The following is a 6,000-nucleotide window of genomic DNA, read 5'->3' on the forward strand; positions in this document are numbered from 1 at the left end:
GCTAGTAAGTATCTAAGTAAGGTTTACACTGGGATCTTTCTATTCTAAGCCCAGCACTTCTATATATGATATCACCAGGATGAGTGTAAACATTTAAGGGGTTTCTTTTTTGAGAAAAGAACTAAGGGGAAATATGAGGGCAACTTTAGGGAAGAACATAAAAACAAAGAGTGAAGTAGAGTGGAGTAGAAAGAGTCAGAGGGACTGGTTTACATCCTGGTTTTTCTACTGTGTGTTCTTGAACAAGTTGTCTGCATTGTAGATTCCTCATCTGTATCCAAGATATTGCCCCTTTCATATGGGGAGATTTTTGTCTGCTAAAATGGGCAGAGAAAGGACATTTATTTTAGGAAAATTGAGAAAATCAGGTAGAGAAGGAGCAAAGCCTCTCAGACAAACATTGTGTGGTGGGCACTGTTCTGACCCTCCTAAGCCCCAAACCTGCTAAGAGGACCTAGCGAAAAGTAATGTTGGTGGCAGGACATTGTCACCAGGGCAGTTAGGTGGTGCTGGAGTCAGAAAGAGCAGAATTCAAACTCTGCTTCAGACATTTATTGTGTGACCTGGACAAATCATGTAACCTCTGTTTCAGTTTCTTCATTTGAAAAATGTGAATAATAGCAGCCACCTTCCAAGGTAGTTGTGAGGATAGAATGATATTTTATTTAATATTATAAGTTCTTAATATCAAATGAGATTAAGTACTTAGCATAATTTCTAGCATATAGTGTTACATAGTATTAGCAATTATTATTATCATTTTTTCATTTGCATGGAATTCTTTTCGATGTTTTAAGGATTATAACAGAAATGATAAACAACAGAACAAAATTATATATACATGAATTTTATATACATATATTTATATATGAGGATTATAACTGAGAAATGATAAACAAGATAAGATTATATATACATGAATTATGTGTGTGTTTATATATGAGGATTATGACAGAAATGATAAACAACAGGATGAGATTATATGTACATGGATTATATATATATGTTTATATATATATGAGGATTATAATTGAGACATGGTAATCAACAGGATAAAATTATATGTACATGTATTTTATATATATTTATATATGAGGATTATAACAGAAATGAAAAACAAGATAAGATTGTAGGCACATGAATTTTATTTTTATATGTTTGCATATATATGTGTATGTACATAGCAGCTAGGTAGGTCAGTGGATAGAGGTTTGGTCCTGGCTTGAAGAAGACCTGAATTCAAATCTGTCTTAGACACTATTAATTGTGTGATCCTGGGCAAATCACTTCACCTTGTTTTATCTAGTTACCTCTTCTGTAAAATGTGCTGGAGAAGGAAATGACAAACCGTTCCAGTATTTTTGCCAAGAAAACTCCAAATGGTGTAATGAAGAATTGGACACAATTCAGATGACTGAACCATAACAATATTTAAGGGGTTAAGATTCAGGGAAAATGACCAATGAAGCTAGCAACAGAAGAGAAAAAAGAGCTCTGGTGGAATCAGGAACAGAAGACACAGGATTCAGAAAATAGGATCTAAAAGGATAGCAATTGTTTGACTGGCAGACCTGTAGAAGGGGAAAGGAGCATGACTTTAATGGAATGTAAAAGGCTAGAGTTGAAATGCCCTTTTGTGCCATCTACAGGCTTGCAGATTTCAGAGTTTGTGTTGTCCTTTATTTCCATCTCTATTGTGAAAGGGAAAAACAGAGTGGGGAAAGATAGGTTTTGCATCAGCTTTCCTGAGACGAGATGTGTGGATTGGCTGACAACTGGGTGAATAAAGCAAAATCCTTTCCTATTTCAGGACCAGGCTGAATGTCCCTGTAATTTCATATAGTTTGATATGGAGAAACTTCTTAGAGGTCCAGAGCAGATCTTAGAGAACTTGGCAATTTTCTTTTGGCCTAAAGAACCTGCATGATACTGAAAAATTGTAATATTTTCTCAATATTCTGGAAAGGATGGCTTTGTGCTAAAAGAGTTTGACACAAGATTATATGTACATATAATGCTTTAGCAGCCTGAAGGTAGAAAAGAATCAGCTTTGCCCAACAGGAGCATTATGAAGATCAGGTGGGGAAGAGAGCAGGAAAGTAGTTTTGTGTTTAAAAGGCTCATTACACAAAGGCCTGTCATCCAGAGTTGTGAGTTGCCATTGGCACTTGGGTTTGTAAATGCACTGTTTTGGTTGCATTATTCCTTTTTTTTTATTTAATAGCCTTTTATTTACAGGATATATGCATGGGTAACTTTACAGCATTAACAATTGCCAAACCTCTTGTTCCAATTTTTCACCTCTTACCCCCCCCCTCCCCTGTGGCAGGATACCGTAGATGTTAAATGTATTAAAATAAAAATTAGATACACAATAAGTATACATGACCAAAACGTTATTTTGTGTACAAAAGAATCGACTTTGAAATATTGTACAATTAGCTTTGAAGGAAATCAAAAATGCAGGTGTGCATAAAATAGGATTGAGAATTCAATGTAATGGTTTTAGTCATCTCCCAGAGTCCTTTTCTGGGCAAGCTGGTTGTTCATTTGCCCTTTGGAAAGATTTGGTTGATTTTGTGAGAGGCCGGTATGAACGGTCTTATAGTATTGTTGGGGTAATAAGTTCCGGTTGCTATTTATTGCCGTGGGGTCCCTTTGGTTTTGAAACATTTTGGCTTTCTTGGTAATTTCCTTTTTTCCAAATTTTTAGATTTCCAAGATGGAATTTGCCAGTTTTCCCATAAAAGGGCGCCCAAAATTGGGGTTTTAAAGGCCCTTTTTCCCAAATTTATTTTTTTTTAAAAAATTCTTTTAAAAATGGCCTTTGAAAAGAGTTTGCTTTCTGAAAAATGGAAATAAAGACTTTTGGTTAAGGATAAAGTGGTTTTCTGTTTTTTTTTTTTAAAAGTGGCCGGTTATCAAAATTTGCATTAAAATTGCCAAATTTTTTTTTTCATTTTCCCCATCCCTTGGGGATGACCAGAATGAAAATTAAAATATAATTGAACAAATGTTCTGAAAAACATTTTGTGCGGTCGATTGGGATTTAAATTTTTAAGGGAAAAGCGGTGGCAAAATATGGGATTGGGAATTCAATGTTGGAGCATTCCCGGTTTTTTTTCTGGTTTTTGTTTTACGTTTAGAAAGATTTGGGGATTTTGCTGAGGGACCTTTATTCGCTGGTTATTAGATTGTTGGAAGATTTTCTTGGTTGCTCTTTACTGATGTTGGTGTTTGGTTTTGAAAATTTTTGGTCTTTCTAAACGTTATTCCTTTTTCATATCCCTTTTTTGTTTTTCCAATGAGGAATTTGTTTGGGTTTTAGAAAAAAGGGCTCCCAAAAAATTTAATAAGGTTTTTTTTTATAAATTTTGGGTTTGGAAAGCTGGGGGGTATGCAAGTTTGATAATTTTTGAGATAGTTCCAAATATTAAAATGGTTGGATTGCAAATCCCCAAAATGTAATTGTTTTTAATTTCCCCAACACATTTTTTTTCCTGTTTTGAATCTGATAGGTGTTATGGTTTTAGAGTTGTTTAATTTGATTTTTGATTAAAATGGGATATTTTTCATTGACTAGAAATGTTTAATTTTTTTGAGAATTATTGTTTTTTTGAATTTTCTTGGGAGAATGGGATTTTTTAAATTAAGTAATTTGTATTTTTTAAAATGGGTTTTTATGAATTTTGAGTAAAAAATATTTTGTTTATTGTTTTTAATTTGTCTGTTGTTTTGTTTTGTAAAAATTTTTAGTTTGGTAAAAATTTTTTTTTTTTGATGAATGATTTGTTCTGTTTTGGTATAAAGATTTTCCCTTCCAAGGTTGGGAAGGTAAATATCCTGTGTTCTCTTAATTTTTTTTTATTCTTTTGTGGTAAAATTTTTGATTTTATTTGGTGTTGATGTTGGATGGATAACTGTTTTGTTTAGTTTCCATTTAGAATTTTTATCAAAAGTGTTTTCCAAAATGGGATTTTTGGGTTTTAAAGACTAGTTGCTTTTTTGTTTTTTGGGTAATTTTCCATGACACTAATTTTCCGGCCTCCAAATAGTTTTGGTAATGTGTTATAAAACAGATTGGTAACTTTGCCATTTTTTTTTTTTTTTCATTTTTTTTGATTTTTGTTTTTTAAAATTGGTTTTTTTTAGGTTTAAAAAAGTTTTGGGGATGGATGAAATTTATTAGTTTGGTAAATTGTTTTTATTTTGGCCTTTTCCCGAATTTTAATATTTTTTCCCTTGTTGTGCTTAATTTGTGGAAAATGGTTTGTATTTTTCAAAGTTTTGATTTTTTGGCAGATTTCAAATATTTTATATTATGGGGTTATTTAAATGGAATTTTTTTGAATTTCATTTGGATTTTGTTAGTATATATAAGAATGTGATGATTATGTGGGTTTTTTATAACCAGAATTTGTTGTGGATTTTTTTAATTTTTTTATAGAATTTTTTTTAAGTATAATGTACGAAAGAGGTTTGGTTTTCTTGTTTTTTTTTTAAATTTTTCAGTTTATTTTTCTTTAAAGGGTTTTTAATCAATTTAATATTTACGGTTTTATGTTGGGATTTGTTTAAAAGATTTTTTGGGGGAAAATTTTCAATTTTAATTTTTTTAATAGGAATGGTTTGGATTTTTTAAATGTTTTCTGATTTTTTAAGGGTTAATTTTTTTTAAACCTTAAGTGTTTTTTAATAGGGAAAGTGATTTTATAAATTCTTTTTGATTTTTGGAGATGATTTTCAAATTTTTGTAATTTTATTTAAATTTGCCAATTATTAAATTTTATAATTTTCCTTTTTTACCACCTGGTTTGGTATATCCTTCGGCATAGGAATTTGGGGATTTTTCCCTTTTTATCTTTTTAATATCTTAAATTTTTTAAATTTTGAAAATTATTCCTTGGTTGGTTTTTTATTTTTTTCTTTCTTTTTTTTCATTTTATTCAACAATTTTTCCCCTTGGCTGAATTTTTGGTAATTTTTCATTTCCCAAATTTTTTATCAAATAATTTATTTTTTTTCCATTTGGGCCCCAATTTTTAAAATTTTTTTTTTCCCCCCAAAATCAATTTAAACATTTTTTTTTGGTTTTTTCTAGGGCCCTTGTTTTTTAATTGCTGTTTTTTTTTCTTTTTAATTTTCCCTTTTTTTAAACCAATTTATTTTTTATTGGGGGTTTTTTTTGGTCTTTTTTTAGTTTTTTTTTTTAGTTGAAGCCCAAATTAACTTTTTTTTTTTTTTATTTCCTCTTATTTCTCTTTTACCCTTTTCTCATCCCCTTTTTTCTATCATTTCATTTAGGGTTATTAATTTATTTTTTCCTTTACCCAACTTTCTTTAAATTTTTTAGTTCAATTATTTTTTTTATTTCCCAATTTTTTAATTTTTTTTATTGATCATGATTGAAAAGGGTTTATTTTCTTTTTTGTTTTTTTTGAGGTCTTTATTTTCCTTATATGTCAATTTTTTAATATTCCCCCATGAACTGCTGAGAAAAGAAAGTATATTCCTTTTTCTATCTCCATTCAAATTTTTCTCCAAAGATCCAAATACCTAATTTTTCCCTAATATTCTATTTACTTTTTTAATTTCTTTTCTTATTTTGTTTTATGGTTTGATTTGTCAATTGAGTGCAAGGTGAGATCTCCCACTATTACAGTTTTGTTGTCAATTTTCTTGCAACTCTTTAACCTCCTTTAGGTTATGCCATACCACTTGGTATATATTTTAATATTGATATTGCTTCGTTGTTTATGTACCCTTTAGCAGGATGTGTTTCCTTCCCCTTTTTCTTTTTAATTAGATCAATTTTGCTTTGCTTGATCAGATAAGGATGGCTCCCTGCTTTTTGACTTCATGAAGCATAATAATTTTCTCCAGCCTTTTTACCTTACTCTATATGTATTCCCTGCTTTTGGTTTTTGTAAAAAATATTGAGGGTTCTGACTTTGATCCAGTCTGCTATCTGCCTCCTCTTTATGGGGAGTTCATCCCATT

The sequence above is a fragment of the Sarcophilus harrisii genome, chromosome 5 (genome assembly GCF_902635505.1).
Source record: "Sarcophilus harrisii chromosome 5, mSarHar1.11, whole genome shotgun sequence".
NCBI classification, from domain to species: Eukaryota; Metazoa; Chordata; class Mammalia; order Dasyuromorphia; family Dasyuridae; genus Sarcophilus; species Sarcophilus harrisii.